This window comes from Nycticebus coucang, chromosome 12 (assembly GCF_027406575.1).
Source record: "Nycticebus coucang isolate mNycCou1 chromosome 12, mNycCou1.pri, whole genome shotgun sequence".
Taxonomy (NCBI): domain Eukaryota; kingdom Metazoa; phylum Chordata; class Mammalia; order Primates; family Lorisidae; genus Nycticebus; species Nycticebus coucang.
The window spans coordinates 112,596,094-112,613,890 of NC_069791.1; positions in this window are offsets into that span (position 1 = coordinate 112,596,094).

The window sequence follows — 17,797 nt, forward strand, 5'->3', positions numbered from 1 at the left end:
TCCATTTTATAGTGAAGGGAACTGAAGCATGGTGAGGTCCACAGCTAGTCCTCGGCAAAGCTGGGATTCACATCCAGGTGTCCTCTCCAGGCCTAAAACCCTCTCATCAGGTGCCCCCGACTTCCTCTGTGAGCATTGGGTTCCTGCCTCCTAGTGCAGATTCTATCATCTCTTTCTCTAGACCAGAAACTCTACCTCCATGAGGACAGCGTCCTCTACTGTGCTGCTTTTATACACACAGCTTCTCACTTGCGGCGGATACTCAACAGAGGTCTGTCCATTCACTTGTTTAAGTGGTGAAACTGCAGCTGCTTCAATTTGTTGTTCCATTTCAATTGTTGATTCTGAGTTAGTGTTTCCCAAGGTGGGATCTGAGAATGCCTTGTGTCAGAGAATAAGCCAGAGAACTTTAGTTATTTGCATATAAATGTGCTCTCACAGGAGGAAAGATAATCCCTCAAAAATTGCCAGGGAACAAAAGCAAACATGGGAAGGAATAGAGGAGAAGGAAGAGCTGCAGCCAGTCCATAAGCAGGACCCTCTGGGAACAGTGGCCTTGGTTTCCTTTTTCTTTGTAAACTGATTAGCAAAGCAGGGAGCAAGGAGGGCCTTCTCCATCCAAGCAGGCTGAGTAGAGAGGCCAAGGAATACGATGTCACTGGTTTGCCAATTCTCAAAAACCATTGCGAGTCTGGATGTGGCCCAAGTGACAGGCTATTCTGGGCCCTCCACGTGGTGCTGTCTGCACCATTCTACATCACCATGCTTAGCGGGGAGAGGGGTACCATCCGCCCACAGGACACTGCCAAGACAGGCAGAGGAAGGCAGGATGGTAATCTTCAGTGTGAGAAAGGCCAAGAGAGAAGGAAACCCTGGCCCTGAGGCTGTTTAAGGAGAGGGAGGGATGAATGGGGTGACTCAAAGCAGAGTTTAGGGTGTGTTAGTAGGAAATTAAGGATCAGTGAATGGATGGTAATAAAGAAATCACAGATGCAGACAAAAGACAAGTTCACCTTATTCACCTGTTGTGGGGGACAGACAAAAGCCAGCCAGCCACACGGGCCATGGAGAGGTGTCCGGTAGTGGAGCACACCGCGGCTCAGGGCACTGGGGACTGACCAGGTCAGAGCAGCTTAGTGTGGTAGCCATCAGTGCTCCCACAGAGCACACTCAATCCACAACTGCTCTGAGCATAGGAAAGAGGGGTGAGAAACTTGAATATATGCGACAGTAAGAGGACACAGAAGCTTGTCAGTAACAAAAGGGAAGCTGGTGTGGTGTGGAAGAGCTGCTCTCCAGGTCAGATCAGTTCCCATCTTGGTGGGGCTGTGCTCCTTCTGGTCATCAGCATTGACTCTCCTGCAAAGGAAGGCGGCGCTGGCACCAAGCACCTGTCCAGCTGGCTGATAGCTGCCCAAAAGTCCCAGGCAGGGTGGCCAGCTGGTCAGTTGGCCTGGGGCCTGGAGCCCAGAGACCTGAGGCTCGCAGCCTAATCTGAACGGCCCCTGTGGCCTTGCCGCAGCCTCAGCCCACACATGGCTCGTCCCCACATGCCAGAGAAAAAACAAAACTCCTGCCAGGGGAGCAGGAATGGCTGAGCCATTTGTCTCTGGGTTTCCTGTAATGTTTGATTCTCCTCCTTTCCCCTCCCTAGAATTTCTAGAAGAGAGCCAGAATTTCTGACTTTCCAAGAAAAAAATGTAATCTCCATGAAAAAGATCAGATATGAATGTTTTCAGAGCCATCCCTCAACTTCTGTAGGTTCCAAAAAGCTGCAAGGCCTCAGCCCCCCCTTCAGGGGCTGCTTCATTCCCCAACTGTCGCAGCCAGTCATTCCTGTAACATCTTGAGTCAATTTCTGTGGCTTTTTCTAATCCTTCTCTCTGCTTTGGGGAGTTCATTTCACATCACCGTGTTATTTGGGCCATCTAAAACTATTTCCATCTTCCCATATGTGTTTGGTTCTCTCTAATTGGGGAAAGTTATTTTTGGTGTTTCCTCTTCTTTCCAACTTTGTAGATCTGCCCTATTTAGGAAAAAAAAATCTAGAACAGTTTTTGTTTTTTTAGAGGCATACCGGAGATGCCTTTAAAGTACTTCAAGCAACATTCTCATGTTCAAGATGGAAGTCAGTCAGGGGAGCCAAAGTTCAAAAACCTGGATTTTAGCCCTGGCTGTTGGTGCTGAAATAGAAAGAAAACCAAGCATCCAACTTACCCTTCAAGACACGGGTCAGTGTCATCTCCTCCAGTCTCTCTTCCTATCCCATCCCAGGAAGATCGACATTGCCTGGAATTCAACAATCAAATCAGAGCTATGCCTTTGTTTTTTAAATGTATTTCAGATACTTACTTATACTCCCAAAGAATTCTGCCAAACTTAAGGTATCTTTATAAAACTAAATATTCATTTAATTTGATTAAATTAGTTTTAATCTGTATTAGAAACAAAATCTATCAACTGGTACACTTTCAATTTTTTTACAAAAGTTTTTTATTTTATTAATTAGTGGCAGGGTCTTGCTGGCTCTATCACCCAGGCTAACCCTAACCCTAATACTAACCCTAACCACAGCCCCAACCACACCCCGAAACCTAACCCCCTAAAACTAACCCAAAAGACCTACCAACCCTAACCCTAACGCCCTAACCCCCTAACCCTAACCGCCTAACACCCTGACACTAACCCTAACCCTAAACCCTAAACCATAACCATAACACTAACACCTAACCCCTAAACCCAACCATATCCCGAACCTTTACCCTTACCCTTAACACTAAACCCTTACCCTTAACCGTAACCCAAAACCTTATCTTTAAATCTAACCTCACACACTAACCCTAGACCCACCCCAAACCCTAAACATAACCCCAAAACCAGCCCCAACCCCAACAACTAATCCTAACTTTAGCCCTACTCCTAACCACAACCCCAACCCTAAACCTGACCCTAATGCTACCCTAACCGTACGCTCACCCCTACCCTAAACCTAACCCCACCCCAACCCTAACCCATAAACCCTAAGCCTAAACCCAAACCCTAGCCTAACCCATACTCTAACCCTAGCCCTAACCCTACCCCTAGCCCTAAACCTATCCCTAGACCTAACCCTAACCCTACACCTAAACCTATCCCTAACACAAACCATAACCCTAACCCTACCCTACCCTAACCCTAACCCTAACCCTAACCCTGAACCTGGCCCCAGCCCTACCATAACCCTAACCAATAACCCTAACACCTAACCCTAACCCTAACCCCAAACCTAACCCCTACCCCAACCCCAACCCCTAACCCAAACCCCAATATCAACCCAAACCCTACCGCTACCCCAACCCCTAGACAACCCTAACCCTAACAACAACCCCAGCCCCAACTCCAAACCTAACGTTAACCCGTAGCCCTCACCCCTAACCCTAGCCCAAAACCAAAACCTAACACTAACCCCATAACCATAACCCCCAACCCCAACCCCAACACCTAAACCTAACCAAACCCAAACCCCTAACCATAGCCCTAGCCCCAATGCCAAACCTAAACCCCTAACTACAACCACAATCCCAACCCTAACCCCCAGCCCCTAACCCTAACCCCAAGCCCAACCCTAACACTAACATAAGCCCCAGCCCCAACCCTAAACCCTGATGCTGACACTGACCCTGACCCTGACCCTAACCCCAATCCCAGCCCCAACCCCAACACCAACCCTAACCCCAACCCCTAACCCTAACACAAGCCTAACCCTAACCCAACCCCAACACAAACCCCAACACCAGGCGCAGCCCCAGCCCCAACCAGTAACCCTAACCCTAACACCAACCCCAACCCGAAACCCTAACCCCAGCTCGAGCCGCAACACAAGCCCCTAAACCTAACAGTAACACAAACCCTTAACCTAACCATAACCTTAAACCAACCCTAACCCTAAAGAACCCCCACCACAACCCTAAACCTAACCAAAACCCCAACAGTAACCCTAACCCCAACCATACCCAAACCCTAACCGCAACCCCAGCCCCAGCGCTAGCTCTAACCATAACCCCTAACCCAAACCCTAACCCCTAGCGTTAATTCAAACGCTAGCCTTAACCCTAACCCCTAGCACTAGCCCCAAATCTAACCCTAACCCTAAACCCATAAACCTAACCCCCTCATTCCAACCCCAACCCCGAACTCTAACCCCTAAACCTAACTCAACCCCAACTTCTAAAACTAACAGAAACCCAACCCCTAACCCTAACTGTAACCCTACCCTAACCCCTTTCCCTAACCCTAACCCAAACCCTAACCCCTAACCCTAACCCTAACCCAAACCCTAACTCTAACCCTAACCCTACCCTAAACCCTAACCCTAACCCTAACCCTAATGTCTTGTTGCACATTAGTTCAAAGGAGAGTTGAGGACTCTGGAAGTCAAAGACAGGAGCCCTGTGTTGCATACTAGGTGAAGGGAGAGGTGAATACAATGTTAGCCAATGGCCATTCAACTGTGTGCATACTGTCAGTGAGATAAGCAGACTGCCACGACTCCAGCTTATACCCGGCAGTATCCTACTGGCAGACAAAAGCAGTTTCTTCTCTTATGTCATGCTATGTAGAGCTACCCATGAATGTCTTTTTAAAAATTTCACAATACTTTGCTGCCCAGACGATTCATAAGGCACTTTCTTTATAAACAACGTCAGCGTGTTTCAAAGTGCAATCTATTTCAAAGAATACTTGTACTGATCGCGCATATTACTCTCTGTCAATCCTGCTGTGGCAACATTAATACATGTGCATCCCTGACCAATTTAGGTTAATGTGCCAACAGCAACAGCACTACGTGCCTGATGTCAGTGAGAACAGGAGTTTAGCCCCGCTCCACCATATAAGTTGCAGCATGCTTCTATGAGGGAAAAAGTTTCTTCTACTCCAAGAACGCTTATGGAGGTACCCAGGAAAGACTTTTCCCAACTTCCACAGCACCTTACATCACAGAACAGCGTTTCCACAGTGCAAACTCTACTGGGGAATACTTGAATAGTTCATACGTATAACTCAACATTCCTGCTGAGGGAACATCAATGCACATGTGCTCCGAAGCTGGTGTCCCAACTGCATTGCCTCCAAGTGCACAACTTCAGTGACAGTAGAATTTTGCTCCTCTACTCAAGCATAAAACCAGCAATATGCTTTGCAAGCGAGTCCTAACATCCTATTTTTGACTGCGTGCATCCATACTGGACTCTTTTCCCAGAGCACCTACGTCTTCAACATTCCCTTAGCAGAATGTTAATCCAGCCAGCACTCTTCTTCTCGTCTTACTGCTATGGTCATCACCTCGTCTTACTGCTACTGTACATCCAGTGAATGATCCTCTTTAGGACGATCCGCGTCCTCACCGCATCTTTCTGCTAGGGTACAGCCATCGAGTAATCCCGCCAGGGTGATTTGAGCCCTCACCACGCTATTCTGCTTGTGTAAATACAGGGAGTAATCCTTCCCAGGGTCATCCAAGTCCTCAGGTCACCATTCTGCTAATGTACATGCAGCGAGTAATCCTCTGCAGGGTGATCCTAGTCCTCAATTTGCTTTCTGAAATTTTAAATCCAGTGAGTAATCCTCTCCAGCGTGATCCAAGTCCTCTCTACACTTTCTGCTTTTTTAAATCCAGGGAGTAATCTTGCCAGGGTGATCGAGTCCTCACCTCACTTTCCTACTTTTGTAAATCCAGGGTGTAATCCTGCCCGGGTGATCTGATTCTTCACTTCGCTCTCTGCTTTTTCATATCTAGGGAGTAATTTTCACAGGGTGATCCGAGTCCTCACCTCACCATTTAGTTTTTGTAAATCCAAGGAGTAATCCTGCCAGGGTGATCCGAGTCATCATCTCACTTTCCTACATTTGTAAATCCAGGGAGTAATCCTGCCAGGGTGATCTGACTCCTCACATCACTCTCTGCTTTTTCATATCCAGGGAGCAATTTTCACAGGGTGATCCGAGTCCTCACCTCACCTTTAAGTTTTTGTAAATCCAGGGAGTAATCCTGCCAGGGTGATCAGATTCCTCGCCTCTAATTTCTGCTAATTAAAAATCCAGGGATTAATCCTCTCCAGGGTGATGCGAGTCCTCACTTTGCTTTCAGCTTTTGTAAATCTGGGGGTTAAAAATGCCAGGGTGATCTGAGTTGTCACTTTGCTCTCTGCTTTTGTAAATCCAGGGAGTAATCCTAACAGGGTGATCCAAGTTCTCACCACAGCTTTCTGTTTTTGTAAATCCAGGGATTAATTCTGCCAATGTGATTCAAGTCCTCACCTTAACTTTCTGCTAACGTAAATCCAGGGAGTAATCCTAACAGGGTGATCCAAGTCCTCACCTCACCTTCTGGCTAGTGTAAATCCAGGGAGTAATCCTGCCAGGGTTATCTGACTACTCACATTTCTGCTAGTAAAAATCCTTTCAGCTAATGTACTTCCAGCGAGTAATCCTCTGTAGTGTGATCCCATTCCTCACCTGCCTTTGTGCTATGTGCGTCCAGACAGCAATCCTTTCACAGGATAGGTTAGACCTTGGGTTCTGTGGCAGAAAGGATAAATGTAGACTCGGGTGTGTTCGGAGAGAAGGGCGGTCTGTCTGGGCACTACTTGAAAGCTTAGGTGAGGAGTCGGGTGCTCTCACAGAAGCATGTCAGGTGATTAAACACTGCCCGAAAGCAAGGTGAGAACTCAGGTGCTCTGTGAAAGGATTGCTGTCTGCGTGCACAATAATATAAAAGAGTCATGAGGACACGGGTGCGAGGGTCATGAGGACACGCGTGCGAGGTGAAAAAGTCATGAGGACACGGGTGCGAGGTGAAAAAGTCATGAGGACACGGGTGCGAGGTGAAAAAGTTTCTGGTTGCACACTAGGTCAAAGTAGAGTTGAGGAATCAGATAGTCGAAGACAGGATTCCTGTGTTGCATAATAGGCGAAGGGAGAGTAGAGGACAAAGTTAGAAAATGGCCATTCAACCGTGTGCGTGGTGTCAGTGAGATAAGCAGAGCACCAATATACCTGGCAGTATCCTACTGGCAGAGAAAAGCAGTTTCTTCTTTTTAGGTCATGCTATTTAGAGTCATGCTATTTAGAGTTATGGTCATGCTATTTAGAGTTTTAGGTCATGCTATTTAGAGCTACCCATGAATGCCTTTTTAAAAATTTCACAATACCTTGCTCCCCAGATGGTTCATAGGCACTTTCTTACCACGTCAGTATGTTTCAAAGGGCAATCTATTCCAAAGAATACTTGTACTGATCACACATATTACTCTTTGACAATTCCTGCTGAGGCAACATTAATACATGTGCATCCCTGAGCAATTTAGGTTAATATGCCAACAGCCACGGCACTATGTGCCTGAAGTCAGTGAGAACAGGAATTTAGCCCCACTCCACTATATAAGCCTGCAGCATGCTTCTCGGAGGGAAAAAGTTTCTTCTACTCAAGAACGCTTATGGAGGTCCCGAGGAAGGACTTTTCCCAACTTCCACAGCACTTCGCATCACAGAACAGGGTTTCCACAGTGCAAATCTACAAGGGAATACTTGAATAGTTCGTACGTGTAACTCAACACTCCTGCTGAGGGAAAATCAATACACATGTGCCCTTAAGCCGGAGTCCCAACTTCATTGCCTCCAAGTGCACGACTTCAGTGACAGTACAGTTTTGCTCCCCTACTCAAGTATACAACCGTCAGTACGCTTTTTAAGCGAGTCCTAAAATCCTATTTCTGACTTTGTGCTTTTATACTAGACTCTCTTCCCAGAGCACCTGCGTCTTCAAAATTCTTTTCGGAGAGTGTTAATCCAGCCAACACTCTTCTCTTCATCTTACTGCTACAGTCATCACCTCGTACATCCATCGAGTGATCCTCTTTAGGACGATCCGAGTCCGCACTGCGTCTCTCCGCTAGGTTACAGCCAGCGAGTAACACTGCCAAGGGTGATTCGAGCCCTCACCATGACTTTCTGCTAGTGTAAATACAGTGAGTAATCCTCCCCAGAATGATCCGAGTCCTCTCCTCAACTTTCTGATAGCGTCCATCCAGCGAGTAATCCTCTGCAGGGTGATCCTAGTCCTCAATTCGCTTTCTGCAATTGTAAATCCAGGGAGTACTCCTGCCAGGGTGATCTGAGTCCTCACCTCACTTTTCTGCTACTGTAAATCCAGGTAGTAATCCGCACAGGGTTATCCGAGTCATCACTTCACTTTCTGGTTTTGTAAATCCTGGCAATAATCCTGCCAGGGTGATCCTAGTCCTCACTTCGTTCTCCGCTTTTTTATATTCAGGGAGTAATTCTCACAGGGTGATCCGATTCCTGACCTCACCTTTCTGCTAGTGGAAATCCAGGTAGTAATCCTGCCAGGGTGATCCGAGTACTGACTTACCCTATCTGCTTGTGTAAATCCAGGGAGTCATCCTGCCAAGGGTGATCCAATTCCTCCCCTTTCAGTTACTTTAAATCCAGGGAGTAATCCTCTCCAGGGTGATCTGAGGCCTCACTTCGTTTACTGATTTTGTAAATCCTGGGAGTAATCCTGCTTGGGTGATGGGAGTCCTCACCTCACCTTTCTGATAGTGGAAATCCAGGAAGTAATCCTGACAGGGTGATCCGTTTCCTCTCCTCACAGTTCTGTTAGTGTACTTTCAGCGAGTAACCCTCTGCAGTGTGATCGCACTCATCACTGCACCTTTATGCTATGTGCATCCAGACAGCACTCCTTTAAGGGGACAGGTGAGACATTGTGTTCTGTATGGAAGCAGTGTTGTCTTTTTCAAGTTGGCCGAAAAGAGAAATGCATACTCAGGTGTGTTCGGAGAGAAGTCAGGTGTATATGGGCACTACTTTAAAGCTTAGGATTGGAGTCGGGTGCTCTCACTGAGGCATGTCGTGTGATTGAACACTGCCCGAAATCAAGGTGAGAACTCAGGTGCTCTGTGAAAGGATTGCTGTCTGCGTGCACGCTGGCAGAAATCAATCATGAGTACATGGGTGCAAGGAGAAAAAAGGGTCTGGATGCACATTACGTCGAAGGAGAGTTGAGGACTCAGGAAGTCAAAGACAGAAGTCCTGGGTTGCATAATAGGCGAGGGCAGCAGTGAGGACAAACTTACGAAATTGCCATTCAACAGTGTGCATGGTGTCAGTGAGAAAAGCAGAGAGCAACTACTCCAGCTTATACCTGGCAGTATCCTACTGGCGGAAAAAAGCAGTTTCTTCTCTTACGTCACGCAATTTAGAGCTACCCGTGATTGCCTTATTAAATTTCACAATACCTGGCTGCCTAGACGGTTCATAGGCACTTTATTTATAAAAACATAAGCGTGTTTCAACGTGCAATCTATTCCAAAGAATACTTGTACTGATCGCACATATGAATCTCTGATAATTCCAGATGAGGCGACATTAATACATATGCATCCCTGACCAATTTAGGTTCAATAGCCAAGAGCCACGTCCACTACGTGTCTGATGTCAGTGAGGAAAGGAGTTTAGCCCCACTTTAGCATGTAAGCTGCAGTATGCTTCACGGAGGGAAATAGTTTCTTCTAGTCCAGAACGCTTACATAGGTACCCAGGAAAGACTTTTCCCAACTTCCTCAGCACGTCGCATCAGGGAACAGGGTTTCCACAGCGCAAACTCTACCAGGGAAATCTTGAATAGTTCGTACCTGTGACTCAACACTGCTGCTGAGGGAACATAAATGCGTATGTGCTCCGAAGCCCATGTCCCAACTACATTGCCTCCTAGTGCACAACTTCAGTGACAGTAGAATTTGGCTCCCGTACTCTAGCATATAACAGGCAGTATGCTTTGCAAGCGAGTCCAAACATCGTATTTCTGACAGTGTTCATCCATACTGAACTCCTTTCCCAGAACACCTGCGTCTTCGGCATTCCTTCTGGAGAGTGTTAATCCAGCCAGAACTCTTCTCCTCATCTTTCTGCTACAGTCATCACCTCGTCTTACTGCTACTGTACATCCATTGAGTAATCCTATTTAGGACGATCCGAGTCCGTACCGCATCTTTCTGCATACAGTCAGCGGGTAATCCTGCCAAGGGTGATTCGAGCCCTAACAACGCATTTCTGCTACTGTAATTAAAGGGAGGAATCCTTCCCAGGGTGATGCGTCTCCTCACGTCACTTTTCGGCCGGTGTAGGTCCAGCGAGTAATCCTCTGCAGGGTGATCACAGTGCTCAGTTCTCTTTCTGCAGTTGTAAAGCTAGGGAGTCATCCTGCCCGGGTGATCCGAGCCCTCACCTCACCTTTCTCCCAGTGTACTATCAGCTAGTAAACCTCCGCTGTGTGAGCGTAGTGCCCACCACGCCTTTGTGCTATGTGCATCCAGACAGCACTCCTTTCAGAGGACACGATGGTCCTCAGGTTCTGTATGGAAGGAGTGTTGTCTCTTTAAAGCTGGCAGAAAGGAGCAATGCAGACTCGGGTGTGTTCGGACAGGAGTGTGGTCTATATGGCCATGCGCTACTGGAAAGCTTAGGTGAGCGGTTGTTTGGTCTCACATAGGCGTGTCATGTGACTGAACACCGCCCGAATGCAAGGTGAGAACCCAGGTGCTCTGTGAAAGGATTGCTGTCTGCGAGCCCAGTAGCAGAAAAGAGTCATGAGGATAGGGTTGCAAGGGGAAAAAGTGTCTGGTTGCACATTAGATGGAAGGAGAGTTGAGGATTCGGGTAGCAGAGGAGGAGAGTCATGTGTTGCATACTAGGAGAAGGGAGAGGTGAGGACAAACTTAGCCAAATGCCATTCAACCGTGTGCATGGTGTCGGTGAGATAAGCAGAGCTCCACTACTCTAGCTTCTACCTGGCAGTATCCTACTGGCAGGGAAAAGCAGTTTCTTCTCTTAGGTCCTGCAATTTAGAGCTACCCGTGAATGCCTTTTTAAAAATTTCACAATACCTAGCTGCCCAGACGGTTCATAGGCACTTTATTTATAAACACATCTGCATGTTTCAACGTGCAATCTATTCCAAAAATACTTGTACAGATCGCACATATGACTCTCTGATAATTCCTGATGAGGCAACATTAATACATATGCATCCCTGACCAATTTAGGTTTATTAGCAAACAGTCACGTCCACTACGTGCTCGATGTCAGTGAGGACAGGAGTTGAGCCCCACTTTAGCATATAAGCTGCAGTATGCTTCACGGAGGGAAATAGTTTCTTCTAGTCCAGAACGCTTACATAGGTACCCAGGAAAGACTTTTCCCAACTTCCTCAGCACGTCGCTTCAGGGAACAGGGTTTCCACAGCGCAAACTCTACCAGGGAAATCTTGAATAGTTCGTACCTGTGACTAACTGCTGCTGAGGGAACATCAATTCGTATGGGCTCTGAAGCCGATGTCCCAAATACACTGCCTCCTAGTGCACAACTTCAGTGACAGTAGAATTTGGCTCCCTTACTCTGGCATATAACAGGCAGTATGCTTTGCAAGCGAGTCCAAAGATCGTATTTCTGACTGTGTTCATCCTTACTGAACTCTTTTCGAAGAACACCTACGTCTTCGGCATTCCTTCTGGAGAGTGTTAATCCAGCCAGAACTCTTCTCCTCATCTTTCTGCTACAGTCATCACCTCGTCTTACTGTTACTGTATATCCATTGAGTAATCCTATGTAGTACGATCTGAGTCCGCACCGCGTCTTTCTGCATTCAGTCTGCGAGTAATCCTGCCAAGGGTGATTCGAGCCCTAACAACGCATTTCTGCTACTGTAGTTAAAGGGAGGAAACCTTCCCAGGGTAATGCCTCTCCTCACGTCACCTTTCTGCTGGTGTAGGTCAAGCGAGTAATCCTCTGCAGGGTGATCACAGTGCTCAGTTCGCTTTCTGCAGTTGTAAATCTAGGGAGTCATCCTGCCCGGCTGATCCGAGGTCTCACCTCACCTTTCTCCCAGTGTACTTTCAGCTAGTAAACCTCCGCTGTGTGAGTGTAGTCCTCACCCCGCCTTTGTGCTATGTGCATCCAGACAGCACTCCTTTCAGAGGATACGATGGTCCTCAGGTTCTGTATGGAAGAAGTGTTGTCTCTTCCAAGCTGGCAGAAAGGAGTAATGCAGACTCGGGTGTGTTCGCACAGGAGTGTGCTCTATATGGCCATGCACTACTTGAAAGCTTGAGCACCCGGCTTGAGCAGTCGGGTGCTCTCACAGAGGCATATCAGGTGATTGAACACTGCCAGAATGCAAGGTGAGAACTCAGGTGCTCTGTGAAAAGATTGCTGTCTGCGTGCACACTAGCAGAAATGAGTCATTAGGATAGGGTTGCAAGGGTGAAAATGTGTCTGGTTGCACATTAGATCGAAGGAGAGTTGAGGACTCCGGTAGCAGAAGACGAGAGTCATGTGTTGCATACTAGGAGACGGGAGAGGTGAGGACCAAATAGCCAATGGCCATTCAACCGTGTGCATCGTGTCAGTGAGATTAAGCAGAGCTCCACTACACTAGCTTATACCTGGCAGCATCCTTCAGGCAGAGAAAAGCGGTTTCTTCTCTTAGGTCATGCACTTTAGAGCTACCCGTCAATGCCCTTTTAAAAATTTCACAATACCTAGCTGCCCAGACGGTTCATAGGCACCCTATTTATAAACACATCTGCGTGTTTCAACGTGCAATCTACTCCAAAAATACTTGTACAGATCGCACATATGACTCTCTGATAATTCCTGATGAGGCAACATTAATACATATGCATCCCTGACCAATTTAGGTTTATTAGGCAACAGCCACGTCCACTACTTGCCCGATGTCAGTGAGCACAGGAGTTTAGCCCCACTTTAGCATGTAAGCTGCAGTATGCTTCACGGAGGGAAATAGTTTCTTCTAGTCCAGAACGCTTACATAGGTACCCAGGAAAGACTTTTCCCAACTTCCTCAGCACGTCGCATCAGGGAACAGGGTTTCCACAGCGCAAACTCTACCAGGGAAATCTTGAATAGTTCGTACCTGTGACTCAACACTGCTGCTGAGGGAATATCTATGCGTATGTGCTCCGAAGCCCATGTCCCAACTTCATTGCCTCCTAGTGCACAACTTCAGTGACAGTAGAATTTGGCTCCCGTACTCCAGCATATAACAGGCAGTATGCTTTCCAAGCGAGTCCAAACATCGTATTTCTGACTGTGTTCATCCATACTGAACTCTTTTGCCAGAACACCTGCGTCTTCGGCATTCCTTCTGGAGAGTGTTAATCCAGCCAGAACTCTTCTCGTCATCTTTCTGCTACAGTCGTCACCTCGTCTTACTGCTACTGTACATCCATTGAGTAATCCTATTTAGGACGATCCGAGTCCGTACCGCGTCTTTCTGCGAGTAATCCTGCCAAGGGTAATTCGAGCCCTAACAACGCATTTCTGCTACTGTAATTAAAGGGAGGAATCCTTCCCAGGGTGATGCGTCTCCTCACGTCACTTTTCTGCTGGTGTAGGTCCAGCGACTAATCCTCTGCAGGGTGATGACAGTGCTCAGTTCTCTTTCTGCAGTTGTAAAGCTAGGGAGTCATCCTGCCCGGGTGATCCGAGCCCTCACCTCACCTTTCTCCCAGTGTACTATCAGCTAGTAAACCTCCGCTGTGTGAGCGTAGTGCCCACCACGCCTTTGTGCTATGTGCATCCAGACAGCACTCCTTTCAGAGGACACGATGGTCCTCAGGTTCTGTATGGAAGGAGTGTTGTCTCTTTAAAGCTGGCAGAAAGGAGCAATGCAGACTCGGGTGTGTTCGGACAGGAGTGTGGTCTATATGGCCATGCGCTACTGGAAAGCTTAGGTGAGCGGTTGTTTGGTCTCACATAGGCGTGTCATGTGACTGAACACCGCCCGAATGCAAGGTGAGAACCCAGGTGCTCTGTGAAAGGATTGCTGTCTGCGAGCCCAGTAGCAGAAAAGAGTCATGAGGATAGGGTTGCAAGGGGAAAAAGTGTCTGGTTGCACATTAGATGGAAGGAGAGTTGAGGATTCGGGTAGCAGAGGAGGACAGTTATGTGTTGCATACTACGAGAAGGGAGAGGTGAGGACAAACTTAGCCAAATGCCATTCAACCGTGTGCATGGTGTCGGTGAGATAAGCAGAGCTCCACTACTCTAGCTTCTACCTGGCAGTATCCTACTGGCAGGGAAAAGCAGTTTCTTCTCTTAGGTCCTGCAATTTAGAGCTACCCGTGAATGCCTTTTTAAAAATTTCACAATACCTAGCTGCCCAGACGGGTCATAGGCACTTTATTTATAAACACATCTGCATGTTTCAACGTGCAATCTATTCCAGAAATACTTGTACAGATCGCACATATGACTCTCTGATAATTCCTGATGAGGCAACATTAATACATATGCATCCCTGACCAATTTAGGTTTATTAGCAAACAGCCACGTCCACTACGTGCTCGATGTCAGTGAGGACAGGAGTTTAGCCCCACTTTAGCATATAAGCTGCAGTGTGCTTCACGGAGGGAAATAGTTTCTTCTATTCGAGAACGCTTACATAGGTACCCAGGAAAGACTTTTCCCAACTTCCTCAGCACGTCGCATCAGGGAACAGGGTTTCCACAGCGCAAACTCTACCAGGGAAATCTTGAATAGTTCGTACCTGTGACTCAACACTGCTGCTGAGGGAACATCAATGCGTATGGGCTCTGAAGCCGATGTCCCAACTATATTGCCTCCTAGTGCACAACTTCAGTGACAGTAGAATTTGGCTCCCTTACTCTGGCATATAACAGGCAGTATGCTTTGCAAGCGAGTCCAAACATCGTATTTCTGACTGTGTTCATCCTTACTGAACTCTTTTGCCAGAACACCTGCGTCTTCGGCATTCCTTCTGGAGAGGGTTAATCCAGCCAGAACTCTTCTCCTCATCTTTCTGCTACAGTCATCACCTCGTCTTACTGCTACTGTATATCCATTGGGTAATCCTATGTAGTACGATCTGAGTCCGCACCGCGTCTTTCTGCATTCAGTCTGCGAGTAATCCTGCCAAGGGTGATTCGAGCCCTAACAACGCATTTCTGCTACTGTAATTAAAGGGAGGAATCCTTCCCAGGGTGATGCCTCTCCTCACGTCACCTTTCTGCTGGTGTAGGTCCAGCGAGTAATCCTCTGCAGGGTGATCACAGTGCTCAGTTCGCTTTCTGCAGTTGTAAATCTAGGGAGTCATCCTGCCCGGCTGATCCGAGGTCTCACCTCACCTTTCTCCCAGTGTACTTTCAGCTAGTAAACCTCCGCTGTGTGAGCGTAGTCCTCACCCCGCCTTTGTGCTATGTGCATGCAGAGAGCACTCCTTTCAGAGGACACGATGGTCCTCAGGTTCTGTATGGAACGAGTGTTGTCTCTTCCAAGCTGGCAGAAAGGAGTAATGCAGACTCGGGTGTGTTCGGACAGGAGTGTGCTCTATATGGCCATGCACTACTTGAAAGCTTGAGCACCCGGCTTGAGCAGTCGGGTGCTATCACAGAGGCATATCATGTGATTGAACACTGCCAGAATGCAAGGTGAGAACCCAGGTGCTCTGTGAAAAGATTGCTGTCTGCCTGCACACTAGCAGAAATGAGTCATTAGGATAGGGTTGCAAGGTGAAAATGTGTCTGGTTGCACATTAGATCGAAGGAGAGTTGAGGACTCCGGTAGCAGAAGACGAGAGTCATGTGTTGCATACTAAGAGACGGGAGAGGTGAGGAACAAATAGCCAATGGCCATTCAACCGTGTGCATGGTGTCGGTGAGATTAAGCAGAGCTCCACTACACTAGCTTATACCTGGCAGCATCCTACTGGCAGAGAAAAGCGGTTTCTTCTCTTAGGTCATGCACTTTAGAGCTACCCGTCAATGCCCTTTTAAAAATTTCACAATACCTAGCTGCCCAGACGGTTCATAGGCAACCTATTTATAAACACATCTGCGTGTTTCAACGTGCAATCTATTCCAAAAATACTTGTACAGATCGCACATATGACTCTCTGATAATTCCTGATGAGGCAACATTAATACATATGCATCCCTGACCAATTTAGGTTTATTAGGCAACAGCCACGTCCACTACCTGCCCGATGTCAGTGAGGACAGGAGTTTAGCCCCACTTTAGCATGTAAGCTGCAGTATGCTTCACGGAGGGAAATAGTTTCTTCTAGTCCAGAACGCTTACATAGGTACCCAGGAAAGACTTTTCCCAACTTCCTCAGCACGTCGCATCAGGGAACAGGGTTTCCACAGCGCAAACTCTACCAGGGAAATCTTGAATAGTTCGTACCTGAGACTCAACACTGCTGCTGAGGGAACATCAATGCGTATGTGCTCCGAAGCCGATGTCCCAACTACATTGCCTCCTAGTGCACAACTTCAGTGACAGTAGAATTTGGCTCCCGTACTCTAGCATATAACAGGCAGTATGCTTTGCAAGCGAGTCCAAACATCGTATTTCTGACTGTGTTCATCCATACTGAACTCTTTTCCCAGAACACCTGCGTCTTCGGCATTCCTTCTGGAGAGTGTTAATTCAGCCAGAACTCTTCTCCTCATCTTTCTGCTACTGTCATCACCTCGTCTTACTGCTACTGTACATCCATTGAGTAATCCTATTTGGGACGATCCGAGTCCGTACCGCGTCTTTCTGCATACAGTCAGCGAGTAATCCTGCCAAGGGTGATTCGAGCCCTAACAACGCATTTCTGCTACTGTAATTAAAGGGAGGAATCCTTCCCAGGGTGATGCCTCTCCTCACGTCACCTTTCTGCTGGTGTAGGTCCAGCGAGTAATCCTCTGCAGGGTGATCACAGTGCTCAGTTCGCTTTCTGCAGTTGTAAATCTAGGGAGTCATCCTGCCCGGCTGATCCGAGGTCTCACCTCACCTTTCTCCCAGTGTACTTTCAGCTAGTAAACCTCCGCTGTGTGAGCGTAGTCCTCACCCCGCCTTTGTGCTATGTGCATCCAGACAGCACTCCTTTCAGAGGACACGATGGTCCTCAGGTTCTGTATGGAAGAAGTGTTGTCTCTTCCAAGCTGGCAGAAAGGAGTAATGCAGACTCGGGTGTGTTCGCACAGGAGTGTGCTCTATATGGCCATGCACTACTTGAAAGCTTGAGCACCCGGCTTGAGCAGTCGGGTGCTCTCACAGAGGCATATCATGTGATTGAACACTGCCAGAATGCAAGGTGAGAACTCAGGTGCTCTGTGAAAAGATTGCTGTCTGCGTGCACACTAGCAGAAATGAGTCATTAGGATAGGGTTGCAAGGGTGAAAATGTGTCTGGTTGCACATTAGATCGAAGGAGAGTTGAGGACTCCGGTAGCAGAAGACGAGAGTCATGTGTTGCATACTAGGAGACGGGAGAGGTGAGGACCAAATAGCCAATGGCCATTCAACCGTGTGCATCGTGTCAGTGAGATTAAGCAGAGCTCCACTACACTAGCTTATACCTGGCAGCATCCTTCAGGCAGAGAAAAGCGGTTTCTTCTCTTAGGTCATGCACTTTAGAGCTACCCGTCAATGCCCTTTTAAAAATTTCACAATACCTAGCTGCCCAGACGGTTCATAGGCACCCTATTTATAAACACATCTGCGTGTTTCAACGTGCAATCTACTCCAAAAATACTTGTACAGATCGCACATATGACTCTCTGATAATTCCTGATGAGGCAACATTAATACATATGCATCCCTGACCAATTTAGGTTTATTAGGCAACAGCCACGTCCACTACTTGCCCGATGTCAGTGAGCACAGGAGTTTAGCCCCACTTTAGCATGTAAGCTGCAGTATGCTTC